Source organism: Mus caroli, unplaced genomic scaffold (assembly GCF_978045245.1).
Source record: "Mus caroli unplaced genomic scaffold, Mus_caroli_1 scaffold_18, whole genome shotgun sequence".
In the NCBI taxonomy this organism is placed as follows: domain Eukaryota; kingdom Metazoa; phylum Chordata; class Mammalia; order Rodentia; family Muridae; genus Mus; species Mus caroli.
The window spans coordinates 35,564,363-35,578,783 of NW_028227273.1; the positions used below are offsets into that span (position 1 = coordinate 35,564,363).

Here is a 14,421-nt window from a genome sequence, read left to right on the forward strand (position 1 = left end):
AGATCAGCGTAAGTCAGGGTGAATCAAGGGATATTTAGTTTTGGGGATGGGTTTATAAAAATCCAGACTGAGCGAAGGTCATTGGCTGATGGCCAAGGCACTGAGGTGGCTCATTAGCATGAGGAGGCATTCTAGGAATATTAGGTGCTTGCTGAATGGATTCTTATCAGTTGAAAGGAAGCTGAACCTGGAATCTAAGGGATATGGGAGTTTTGAGCTGGTAAAGGAAGTCTGTCATTTTGCACTGAGCTCAGGCTTCAGCCTTAATTAGCAGGGTTTCTCCTCATGCTTCCAATTTGTTTTGCTGTTTCCATTTTTGCATTGCTATTGTGTGAAAACAGATGTGTACAGATATGTGTATGAGAATCCTTATGTGTGTGTGTTTATCCAAGCAAAAACATAGTCTTCCTTTAAGTTTCCATCAATATTTTCCTTCCTGTAGCTCTGAGTTTAAATTCCATGCAGATAACTGAGACCTAGGTCCAAGCACAGTGCAGATTAGCAAGAAAGACTCTAGGTTATTGCATGAAACAGTTACTTATTGACGTATTTAATAACCTGAACTTTCCAGTGAGATCAGAAAGTGCTATGCAATGTGCTCATCTTTCCAGGGAGACTACAATACTACTTCCAAGTGTTGCCTAGAAACCGAAGCAGCTTGTAACTAGTCCTGTGTCGCCCAAATGACTCCATATATAGAAGTGAAAGATACAGGAGGAAGAATCTAAGCCAAAAACTGTCACTCGGAATGATTTTACTTACAAAATTAATATATTGATTATTAGTGAAGCCAGATTTAGTAAGCATTGATAATTCTAAAATTCATGAGGCTTAGTAACAGAAGAGAGGCAAAGATATAAGTGTACAAGTTAAGAATGTAATGACAACTATTGTAAAATGAACTAAAACATGAAAGGTAAAGATTGAAGACTTGGAGACACCAGAAATTTTCTCTGTGTGTGTGTACACTTTATATATATATATATATATATATATATATATATATATATATATTATATATAATATAAATATATATATGTAAGGTATAAAAAGGTGTATCTAGTGGAAAGGTGTCCTGGGACTGGGAGCCCAGGAACTATACACTCTGAGGTGAGACAGTTTCCCAGTGTAAGGGCACCCTGAAATACAGAATCCCAGGAACCACACAACTCTTGAGAGGAAGGCCTTACACCCTGAGGAAGTATGATATCCTTGTCTGTGGTGGAGTGCTGCAGTGAATCCCTGTTCATCAGAGGTCCAGTCTTGTTCTCAAGTCAAATCAGAAACTACTGCCAGCAGACTTTCTGAAGTTCAAACCTGATCTGTCTGTCTCTTTTAGAACCTGAGGACAAAACTCATATTATTTCCATATGACCTGGTCTTTCATTATTGCAGCTGATTTTACAAATTCCCCAGAAAATCATTTAAGGTCTATCTTTTCTTTTCCTTTTCTCTTTTTTCCTGAACTGAATTCTGAATCATCTGATTTCATCTCTGAGGCAAGTCTTGCTTTCCTCAGGGATGACATAGCCAATGTTTCAGAACAGACCTCTCTATGGTTCCTGGAAAGTACCCAGAGCACCCTGGAGCCCTTTGGAAACAATATTGAGATGTAGCCCTATAGATTTGAATCCTCCAATAGAAAATGCCTTGGGGGCAAGGGCTAAGTGTCCATTCCTTCCAGGCTTTGCAGGCAGCCCACTGCTGTCAAACCCTCACTGAAAACAGAGTTGGGTGTGGGATTGGGGAACTGGTATCGACTGGAATGGGGCACACAGAAAGCCTCTGGCAGTTGAGAAATCTATATCTTGATCTGAATGAAAGCTACACAAGTGCATACATGTGTAAAAATGCATTACTTGAGCTCTTAAATGTGTTGTACTTTCTTGGCTTCTGTGAAATATGTTTGAGCTAAATGGTTTCAAATGCAAATTTAGTACCAAGGAGGTAGGACTCTGTGCTATTAGAGATGAACATCATAGTTCTATGTATGGTGAGCTTGTCCTTGGAAACAACAGCAAACACAGATATTGTGTAATTATTTTTATTTCATGTAAATCTTGCAAAACTTCATCAAGTTTTATGCATGGTACATTCAAGTTTGTGTGGATATTACATCAGAAACCATTGACATACACGAATACTCCTGCTATTCCTATTTCTGGTGGGAGAAACACATTTTCTGAAACCTCATCCCTAATCTCACGTTAGATTCAGTTAAAATCTATCTACTGTATGATCTATCTGTATGAATGTTTGGAAATAAATCTATATCAAATACACATGGAATATAATCATATGTTCATTAGTACCTTACAAAATTGAAAACTGTTTGAGATGTTATGTTAACACCTATCTTCTAAGAATTAGAATTGTTTTTAGTGCAAAGCATTTTTTTCCACTCTCACAAATCTTCTTAAAATCACAGTCTTTATACATCCATCTTGGCCAGATCAACAACCTCCTAAAGAAGGATTTAAAAAGAAAAGAAATTTAGAAACTCCTACCAAAGGTGACCACGAAACATTACTGGTTATTTTCTAAAGAAGCAGCTTCATAAACTTCACTCAATTTCAGTTGAATTATTTATGAACAGTTTAGGTTTTATTTGCTGTACCCAGTCCAATAATGAGAACTCTGAATGTAGGTAGGTTTAGCATCCAGAAGGAGAAAGCCTTGTCTGTTTGAAGCTTGGTCCTGCTTCAGTTCACTAATTGCAATCTACTGTGGGATGCACAGCAAACCTGTGTTTGAGGCCATCAAGCAGAAACAAAGGACCAGTCAACCAGCTCTACTCTACATCACTTGAGTGAACAACCCAAACTGCATTTTTAATGGGATAATATTTATCCAAACATGTAATTGTATTAATGACAGCCAAGTGTCAATAAAACACATGCAAATAAAATGTGAGTATCTTCCCTCCTTAAACTCTCTTTTCTAGGTATGAAAAGATTTATTTCCCAAAGACAGGCTTTAACAACTTAGAAGGAATTACATTTGGAGAGGGATTTAAGGGCAAACTTCCTCTACCAGCAGGTAAAGTCTAGAAACACATCACTCACTAGTGTCAATTTGTGACAGTTCAAATTGCCAAAGGTATTTGGTAAACTTTAATCTCTGTCAGAACTGTAAAGGTTACTGAGCAGCTTCAAAACAAATCAGTTATAACAGTATTAGAGAGAGAGAGAGAGAGAGAGAGAGAGAGAGAGAGAGAGAGCATGAGGAAGGGGATTCATGGGCAGGTGTGTCTGTAGTTGACCCTGGACCCTTCAAATATATCACTATTAAGTTGAGCTAGTCACAGTGATACAGGCAGAACATTGATTTGCCCTCAGTAATAGATTTATGACATTCTAGTTTTCTGATATATACTTTGATGTTCCTAGAAATGGAGGGGAGTCCATTAATGGCATCAGGGAAATTGGGATATCCTCCCGTGGTTCTGTCTCATTATAAAATAATTTAGGGTGAACTCAAAACAGTATCTGAGGATGCTTTTAAGTGTTAAGTCCACATGGAAGTCAGCCTCATGGTGTAAGGGAGACTTTAGAGAAAGAGTAAGGGAGCCCAAGGGCCCCAGCTCCACTAAAAGCATCCTTAGCCTTTGTTTTATTGTTTTTGTCCCCCCCCCCCCAAAAAAAAATAGACAACAAAGGAAAGAAATCATCACACCTCTTTTAGGTGCAACTCATGGTGGTTGTTAGGGAAGGTACAAGAGGTAATGATTCAAGGAAGAAAGAGTGTTTTATCTCATTGAAATGATTATTTGATTATTCCTCCTATTAGCTGAAGGTAGACTCACCTTACAGAGCAGTGGTCCCTTAGCCAGATGGCTGACCTGCCCAAGTGAGTAAACTCTTCAGAGAGGGAACAATGGCATTTCTGCAACAAGAGGTAGATTTCACTCTTTATGACACTGTCATCTCAAGTGCACTGTGCTATCTTTCACAAGAATGGCTGCTGGCATGCTAGCCACTCAGCCACAGCACCAGAAAAAGAAACTGGATGAGAATGTACATCCTATTTTTTTTTTTTGAGGTTATCTCTTGAAAAATTCAAAACAGCAGTTACTGATCTAATTGATTATTATCTTTTGATCTAATTTGATTACTCAGCATGACAGGAGGCATCTAGCCTTAACATTTAGTCATGAGACAGCTAAAACTGGAGCTTTCTCTTATTAGGAAGAGAGTAAGATCTTGTATTTGGAGTAGAAAGATTGTGTTTCACCTTAGAAAACAGTGAAGTCGCCGTCTAGCTACTTAAAAAACAAAACTACTAGGTGATTCAATTAAATATCTAAAATCAAAATCCCACAGTATATCTCCCATTAAAGTTTTAACTGAATATTTTTACTGACATTCTTAAATATAAATTAAGGAGTATTTGTCTATAACAAACAGCATCCATCAACTTACAGTTTCTTTATAAATTGTAATAAAATGATGACAATTATATTTTAAGGGAGGAGAGGGTGGGAAGAGGGCCGATTAATGTTAACTACAATACAAATACTTTTACCCCATTCCTCAACCAGAGCTAACTCTCTCCCCTGGGAGTCCTGATGTCAGATTTGAGAACCACAGATTTGATTTGATTCTATTTCTGGGGATGATTTCTTTTTAGTAATTACTAACAGTTTATGAAAAGATCTGCAATTTTATTTTTCCAAGTGTTCAAGTAATCTTAACTCATCAAAATGCTAAAATCTTTTCTATCACAGTAGTCTGCGTCTCACTCGTGTAAATGGCCTGCCTGTTCCTTAACAGCTGGAAACTCTCAGAGCCCCTCAGCAGCCCCAGCCCTACTCCAAACCCTGGCTCTCATTTAGCCACGAAGAGGGAAAGAACCATTGCTCTTTGTCTAACTGTAAACCTCACTCTGACAAGGCAGCTTGGCTTTAGAAGTTCAGTGCTTAGCCAGATGCCAGGTTTTTTTTCAGATGAGTCCCATGAGGAAGATGTTCACAGCATCCTAAAGACTAGACTACAGGGGACTTTACAAAAATAGGAGCCCAGTGGTTATCCAGCGAATTTCTTGAAATTTTTTTGGACATCCATTCACTCATTTGCCAAACATCTACTGAATACAAAACTAAAGTGAGACACACTATTAGGCACAAGTCAGACAATCATCAAAGGGGAGGGTGTCTGCCCTCTAGAAAGAGGTTGCTTATTTAAATGGACTCTATGAAGAGTAAGGATTGGCCTCCCAGGAATTCCTAGCTGTTGTTCTTAAGTTTGAACTCTCTAGTGTCATGTAATTCATTCCTCTCTGACTTCCATAGATCGTCCTTCCAATTTACAGATCATTTGAATAAGACTGCATTCTGGCAAGTATCCCCACCTTCCACAGTGCCACTAGGTCCAGCTAGTCACCTTCATTGGGACGAGTTGTTTTCTTCTTCAACCTTAAAAACCAAGCAACAACAAAAACAAATCAAGGTCATTGCTTTAATTTCAATGTATTGGCTGTGTTTTGCACTAAGTCCCAATTTGAAAATAGCTTTCTTAAAACTCAGTATTATCAACAGAATGTATCAATACATGCTAAGAAAAAGAATCCTAATATGTCATGCACCTACCTAGTTTTGTATAGTTAACACAGAGTATAAGAAGTCACAAATTCCTGGCCCATAACCAAACAAAAACCACCCTCTTTAATAAGACACTGGGATTGTCTAGAAGGACTGTCTCAGCGAGTAATTGCATAGTGATGCATTCTAGAATCCTATTCTTATTTCTATTTAAGCTCCCAATTTAAAGACAAGGCCATGTGGTGAAGCGAGGGTAAGGGCTGGCTATATGCACCATTCTTACTCCAAGTCAACACTGATATCCATGACTTTAAATATTCTGAATTATATTTATTTTATGGCAAAATCATGAAGTTAATGGTTAATCTTTATTATTTGTGATGCTGTGATCAGCCAATGAATACAAATGATAGTCTAAGGATTTAGAATACAAGAAAGAATAGAGTAATTGCTGTTTTAGTCATAATTAAGCCCCGTGAAGCTTTGGTTTGAGTAATCAAAATTAGATTTTCTCATAGATTCTGGTTGTCTATACCTGTAATCCTTGCCCTTGGGGATAGCCTTAATCCTGGGACTGTCTGGAATACTTAGTAGAACTGTCTAGTAAGAATAAGAAGGACTGATTTTAGGTTATTTAAGGTCATCCAGTATTGACTTGTCATTCAATAAAATTTTGTAACAGTCCACAGTAGATGTTTTCTCCAAAGTACTGGAGCTTCTATAGTGAATTGAGAATTTTAGGGTCAAGCAGTCTGAGGTCTAGTGAAGAATCTGTCACAGGCTGGCTTCACAGTGACACAGTGCTCTGTGTGGTGGCGTTTTTTCTTTACAACATTTCACATTCTGTTTTTGAATATGATTTTTCTCAAATGCTTCTCATGATACTGAATAAACATCTAATAAACCAGAAGCATGAATAGATGCAATATTCATAATAAAATAATTTAAGAAAAGTGTGAGAAGACATTAATCATACAGAATTTCTAACTTTGGATTTTATGAATTAATTTCCTTCCCTTTTGAAACAGTACCTCCATATAAATTTAGTATTTCTTCTTGAAGTTATTAGGCTGCTGGAAAGGTATTCATAATAGCTCAGAATGTGTTACTTAATATGAGGTACCATGAACATTTATTTGTATAATATCATATTAGTTGTTAAAGATAGAAAATTATCTCTAAATGATGTGCATCAAATATTAAAAGATGTGTACATGTATAGGCCATAGGAGATTCTGCTAATTCTGTTAATGTTTTTAAGTATTTCCCACTGAATGAACACATTCCTAAAGGACCCTATTAAGGTAAAGGACAACAGGGAACAGTGAGGGGCTAGGAGTATGGAAACCTGGACATGACGAGGCAGCAGGAGAAGCCTCAGTGTCTGATGTCAGAAATCTTCAGCCAGAGTCAAGATCAATGTTAGTACAAGGATAACAAAGTTTTTTTTTTTTTTTAAACTAGGTGTGATAATGCACAGATATAATCTCAGCATTCAGGAAGTAGAGGCAGTAAGATCTGGAGTTGGAGACCAGCCTTGGCTACATATTAAATCTAAGGAAATGCTACAGGACAGTGTTTCAGAAATTTTTAAAAAAGAAAAGGAAAACAGTATCGTTTCCAGTTTTGGTGAATGTGTTCTGAAATTTTGTTATTGAGAATGTCTAATCAATTGATTAATGGAATGATTAAAGCATTTTTAAAAACATATAACATCATGGAAATGAATCTTGAATTTTAAGATATAGTTTGTCCTCATGTATAACAGGGGGAAAAAGCAATCAGTCTATAAATTATAAATATACAGCCTTTATTTACAAGCAAAATAATGCATTTTCTAAAACCAAACCTCAAGTTTTAAATGAGTACATGAATAAATACTCAAATTAACTTCTTTCTTTCCAATACTGTTTTAAATCATTGAATATGAAATAGTTTGACATGTGATAAGCAGATAAGAGGAGACACTTACTGGGACATTTTAATTAAATGCATTCTCTTTTTTCCCCATCATATACATATAATTTTCATCCATTTTATTTGTTTTATTTATACAATTCTAATTATTTTGTAGAATAGAGACATCTTATATACATTTTATACTTCCCCTTCTGTCAGCTCTGTGAGTTTATTGTCTACATCTTATTTATCTGTATAGTTCCTCAAACTAAAGTGAAACTGTTTTTAAAACTGATATTATAGAAATAAATTCTATGCTTCATAGAATGGGTCTTATCTTTCTGACTATTCATCCCAACACTTAAAAGTCCTGTAACAGACGTTCCACTTAGATTTGTTAAGTTGTAGTGTTCTTTTAATAATCGCATAGTTAATCCTTCAAAATAATGTTGTATGCAATCTGATTTCACGGTTTTTTTTTTCCTTCCTAGAGTAGAAAGCTTTCAAGTTGATTAGTCGAGTGCTGAATGCTTCTTATTGACAGAGCCCCGCTGTTCAGCAATCTATATTTGCTGGCTGCCAAAATGAAAGCCAGGGCTGGGTCTTCTTTGTTGTTCGCAGTATTTTAAATTACAAATGATGTTGATTTTAATCATCTTTGGACTCTGTGCTCCGAAGCTCAGTGCTGCAGAAGTCAGCGCTCTGATTGCATATACAATACATTTTATTGGCCTTCTTCACTTGCAGCCCTTTTTACCTTTAAGATACTTTGTAAACACTGGCAAGTCAATCCTGGCTAAGGCAGAGGAAAAGAAAACAAATCCGGATGTACCAAGAGGTCCAAGGGAAGCAAGCTTTAAGGAGGAGTTTCCAGTAGATTGCATTTCAAAACCAGGTATTTACTTAGCTATTTATTTTCAAACCAAAAGAGTACAGTTCAGAAAATGATATTTTCTTGGAAAATAGCACAATTTCACCATACAAAGGAAGCACCATGAATACTTGAAATTGTTGCTAAAGAGTATATATAGTATTAGACAATTAAAGTTAGATTATTAAAAAAAATTTTAAGATACAAAAAAGAAAGGAATTTGTAATTATTGCTATCTACAGACTTAGACTTGAAAGCAAAAAGATTTATACCAAAGAGGAAACTTCAATATGGTAAAGGACTAGGAGAAGGACCTTCTATATTTGATGCGCATTTGTTGGGACCATAATGTAGAATCTGACAGTTAGCTCTAGTATATTTTATATCAAGAAGCCTTATTTTCAACAAATAAATAACCAAATGCAGTAATATCCTACTAAAAGGAAAAAAAAAACTTAAACATTAAATGTAGCAAACGGTATGTGTGTCTGTGTGTGTGTGTGCGTGTGTGTGCAAAGAATGAGTCATAAATCAGGCAACACTCTGGAGAAGTTCAGAGAGGTCTCCCAGCAATGTGGCAGCGAGTATTTACAAATAAAGAGAAGAAAGGGTATGCAGAGATAGTTTAATTGGTTACAGCTGGACACTTACCTAATTTGGATGTGGCCATGATGATGCTTTGCCTTATATGGACATGACCTAATCAGCTGGGAGCCTAAGGCTGGGTAAATCTCAACTGTTGGGACGGGCTGAGACCTAGCAGTGAGTTATAGTACTATATTCTACTTCAGCATACAGCTTGCTTATATACTCTTACCACTGAGACAACTTTAAATCAAATTTATTTCCGTGGTAGTCACAATTAGTAGGTGCATGTCCAGAAGTTTAATACTAATTAGGCAAACATTTAAATTTATTGATTTACTGGGAATCAAGCTTCTAAAGCACCTTTAAGGAATTTCATCAAGAGGAGAGAATTTAAGGACATAAATAAAATTAAAAAAAAATCTTTGAGTTATAATGTAAAAGTGCTGGCTAAAGCAAAGTCACCTCTAGTATAATGCCCCCTCATTTTCCTTCAGATTCATCATAAAATTTACTTTCAATAAACTGATGGGAATATTAAGTGCATCCATCAGAGATCATTGACATGTTCATCACAAAAGTTGGAAATCAGAAGCATGTCTCTGAACCATGTGACTGTGTAGTAGAATTTTGTGATGGGGTTTACATCTTACAAATACACTTCTTGTTGCCATCAGCAACTTCATCATGCTCAGATCTCATCTTCAACATGATTTGATTTTAAAGTATGGATTGTGGATTCTTTATGTGTTCAGAGAAAAATATATTACAGTTAGAGAAAAAATAAAGATTTAAAATTTTAATACTTCAGTTCAAAAGTACAGTATTAGCATTCTGTAAACCTATATGCTTCTATGGTTTCAGAATATGAGCTATACCATCATTTTCTAAAATTTTGAATGAATTGTGTGTACACATCTGAACTTTAAGCATCTATTTCAATCGTTACCTATAGAGATTCATTTTCTCAGATATTAGCTTCTTACTATCTACTCAAGAAAGAAACTAAACAGATCTGTTAAATGTGAAAACAAGACAGAAACAAGGGACCACTTTGGATATGGCTTCTGAAGCAGGAAGAAGTTTTGACTGAAAAAAAATAAATCCAAGTGTCCTTTCCTTGCAGTCAAGTGTTTGGCTTTTCTACAGTTTAAGACTTTCCAGATGATTCCCTTATTAAGTGGGAAATGTTTTTAAGAACAATCGTTTTAACTCCAGAATGCTAGATCTGCCAAATGACATTTATTTACCTCACAAATTCTGTATCAAATCAGTCTAATAATTATTTACACTAATTCATACCAAGATGTATGAAGATGTATCTCTGTCCTCTCTCACCTGCCTAAGGAGCATTCTGATTGGTTTAATAAAAAGCGGAGTGACCTACTGCAAGGCAGAAAAGGATAGGCAAAACTTTGTGGCAGAGAGAGTACCTTCGGGAAAGAGTGACCTGCAGGAGACTCTCCAACTAGATGCCGGCGTTGGATATACAAAGCCATAGCGCAAGGTAACTAGCTGCCCACGTGGCAGAACGTAGATTAAAATAAATGGGTTCATAGAAGTTACAAGCTAGTTGGGAACAAGCCTAGGCTAAGGCCTAAAGCTTTCACATGAATAAAATGTCTCCGTGTCATTACTTGTGCGGCTGGCAGGTCGAGACAGCCCTGAGAGAGACCACTAATGAAAGTCACTCACTTTAAGCATGACCATATCTTATAAAACCAGTTCTTGTAACAGCAGTTCCTGTTTTACAACTTCCACATAGGGAAGATTGATGAATGATTGGCCTTGACATAATAAAATGTGAAACAGGAGGCAAATATTATGAAGCCAAAAAGGTAGCCTGTTGTAACAACTCGCTGTCAGGATGATTTTCCTCTTATCAAACCTAAGCTTCTCTATCAGCTGCTAAGTGCATTTAAGGGCCATTCTACTTTGTGCAGATTTTGGCTGATTTCCCCTTTCTTATGGCTATGACTTTATATTTTCAGATTGCTCTTCAATCTCATTTATTGGTCTTCCCTCACAAATATACCAGTATTTTTAATACTTTTTTCCATTCTTTTACAGTTCCTGATATTGAAGTATAGAAATATTAAGAAGCCTGTTTAAGGGTACATAGCAAATTAAAAAGTCAGTGGAGAATGGCTCAAATAGCACCTGAGTTTCCAGGAAGCCACGTAGTAAACTAGGCCTGAGAGACTCTTGTGCTACGACCAAGAAAGAGAAAATAAATAAGCCAAAACTAGAAAATAAAAATTTAAAGATGAAATAAAGTATGAAAATAGCAGTTTCTTTTCTACAGACAGAAATCTCATAAAACATTTGTCATGAGATTTGAGTCAGACAGTCTGATTTGCTCCTGTCTGGTTGTCTTCAAACTTTCTCTCCCACTTATATTAAGACTCTGAAGACATCGGGAAGCAAATCTTTATTTGATGGGCAAGCAAGATTTTGGCTGCAAAAGCTTTGCTGCCCATAAACACAGAAGTTCCAGGGGGTATTTACTAATTCATCCCTTCAGTGTCTTCTTCTTAACTCTCTCTTCTAAATCAGCAATGAGGAGGAATATCAGAGTGAATGAAAAGCTAAAGACTTAGAACTTGACTTTTGATGGGCATAGCAATCAATACAAGGATATAGTGCTCATAAAATTACTAGAGAAAAGAAAATTACATAATTTACAACGGAAGTCCACAGTAATGGAGTTGGAAAATTGATGAGGTTATTAAGTACAGACAACCCCCAAAACTCCTACCTAAAGGTGTTTCAACACTTAGTAAATTCAATTTGAGAGTTTTCAGGTTTCTGAGAATCCCTTAACCAAGCTTCATTTTTAAATTATGTTCAGATCTGAGCTAGAAAGTAGGGAAATACCATAACAAATTCCCATCCAGAGGCAATAATCTAATTTGACAGAGGTGTCAAAAGAGTTTTTCACAGAGAGATGTTATTTTAATCTGTGCTTTTGAAAAATGCTAAGAGGTAGTTAGACTGAAGAGATTAGAAAGGAACTTTTGCAAGAATTTAGAAACCAATGTACAAAGAAATGACAAAGTGGGCAAAGAGTGAAAAAAAGGCCCAAAATTCTAGAGAAGACAAAGATTATCCGATAAATATGAAGGTTATAAGCATGGAACAGTCTAGGCAATAGTGAGAAGGTTTTTTTTCTCACTTTCTCCAATAGCCACAAGAAACCATGTCCTACCAGTAAAGTAATGTGACCATTGTCTACCTTGTAAAGACAATCAGGCATATGTTTGTATTTGTGTGTGTGTGTGTGTGTGTGTGTGTGTGTGTATGTCTGTGTTTCCAGGTCAACTTGCAGACATTAAACTCTGTCTACATAGCATAACATTTCTTTCACGAGGAAGATGTAGTGGTTAGGAGAGTCCAATAATTGAATGATAAGAAGTTCCTTGAGTTCCTATAAGTTCTGTAAATTTAGCCTCCAACTGAAATGAGCCAAATGGCACTCCAGAAACTCAAAATTGTGCTGTCATCAGCGAAGCTGAATGAAAAGAAATTAGACATGGAAGTTACAGGCGGCCCACTTAAAATGGCTTCGTTTATAGAAACATCATTATGGGATAACTAAAAGAAGGAAATTATTTGAATGTCCATTTTTAAAAAATACAGTTCAACAAAAACATAATTCTAGCAAAAGTACAAAAAATTTCTAAAACAGTTGGGTAACTATGCTGTGAGTGAAATATTAAAAGCTGAATAAAAGCAAGACAAAATTCTGGACTACGAATCAAGCATAGTGTTTAACTGAAACTCAAAACTAACCTATGCAAACACAGTAAAATAGTAAGTTTATGAAATAGATTTTTCTTTTATATCAGGTCTTCATAGTTACCTCTTAGTATAATTTGTAATAGGTAAAAAATTCTAAATATTTACTTATAAGCAACTGATATATTCTTTAGCTAAGTTCATTTGATACCTTTTATTTGCTTTCTAAAGTTTACTTATCAACATTTTAAATTAATAGAAAATATGTCAAACTCTTCATTAAATTTTTATTGCATAATATTTTGACATCTAAGTAAAATGTGTGTACTTCGGGGAAGTATGTTAAGACATAAAATGGGAAATTTACAGTATCATGTGATAACATTTTCTGTTTATTAATTTGAAATTCATTTACACAGAAACACAAATTCAAGATAGGAGTGACCTTGTGTTAGAGTCACTTCATGCCGGTACAGTGATCAAAAATTACTTATGATGGCATCTAAATTTAGTCTTGGCTGTTTTAATTATTATACTGATTCCTACATGAATCAAATCAGAAATGGCCATTAATCAGAAAAGACTGAGCAATATTAATGTCCAGTTAAATAGACAATCAAAATAGTCTTACCAATTTCCAACTGTAGCAACTCTAATTAGACACTTAACATGATTAATTTCATTAGAATGACAGCTTAAAGAAACCATTTTAATTTTAGTATAAGTGAAGGACATTTGCTAGTATCTATGGCTTCTCTTATGTACTCTAAGTGTAAATCTACATTACTTAAGACTGAGAAGCCAGGCAAATAAAACATATTATTAAAAACAATAAATAAACTTAGTAGAAGGAGAAATACATCAATTTTTATTTTTAGATCTAAAATCTCAGAAGAAACTCCTCCCATTGTCAGGAATGGTCTAGACATTTCAGTTTTACCTTTGAACTCTTGTCTCCATGTCTCTGTAATGCATTTATGGGTCAGGAAAAGACAGTGTGGACAGTGAAGGTACAGTCCTGCTGCTGCTGAGCACCCACTAAGGTTTCTGTCTTCATATTTATGCAGATTATGCAATGTTATATTAATCTCAAACAGCTAACACAAAACTACGCAATCAATAGATCTGGGTTATTGTCTGATGGACTCAAAGAAGGAATCCACAGACTACGGAAAGGTAATTTTCAAAAGAAAGTTTTCTTACAGGACTCAGGAACTTCAGGGAAGTCTTGCAGACCTCCTAAACATCAGAAAAGGGACCTCAGAAGTAGAAGAGAGTCATAGACTGGCACCTTAGGGTTAATGAGCTTTACAGGTTTGAGAAATGGGGTTGATAAGCTGCTTCACCTGTTGGACATTTCAAGGTATCCAGTGTATTTTCAGTTTTGATCACATGCTCAAGCAGTCTCAGGGCAGAGGCACTCATTTGGGTGAAGAGATAAGAAGCCAAAAGTTACTCTGGAATCTGCCTTTAGCAAAGGCAAAATAGAGTAGGAGTAGAGAGTAGAGTAGAGTAGAGTAGAGTAGAGTAGAGTAGAGTAGAGTAGAGTAGAGTAGAGAGGTGTAGAATAGAGTGTGGAGTGGAGTGGAGTGGAGTGGAGTGGAGTGGAGTGAATGGCATGGCATAGAATAGAATAGAATAGAACAGAACAGAACAGAACAGAACAGAACAGAACAGAACAGAACAGAACAGAACAGAACAGAACAGAACAGGACCAACAGAATTCCAAGCTTCCAGCCAAGGACAGTCAAAATAGCTCTCTTTGGGATCACTCTCCTGAAGCAATCTG

General features: G+C 35.9%; 1 long non-coding RNA gene across 1 annotated transcript; it reads right to left on the reverse strand.

The window, feature by feature from the left end:
- Window positions 1-2,262: 2,262 nt before the first annotated feature.
- On the reverse strand, window positions 2,263-14,036 carry LOC147000385 (uncharacterized). Its single transcript, XR_015045892.1, has 4 exons — window positions 13,979-14,036; window positions 5,350-5,413; window positions 3,806-3,885; window positions 2,263-2,464 (listed from the first exon to the last, which is right to left on the reverse strand). It is a non-coding gene; the product is annotated as an uncharacterized LOC147000385 (long non-coding RNA).
- Window positions 14,037-14,421: the final 385 nt, after the last annotated feature.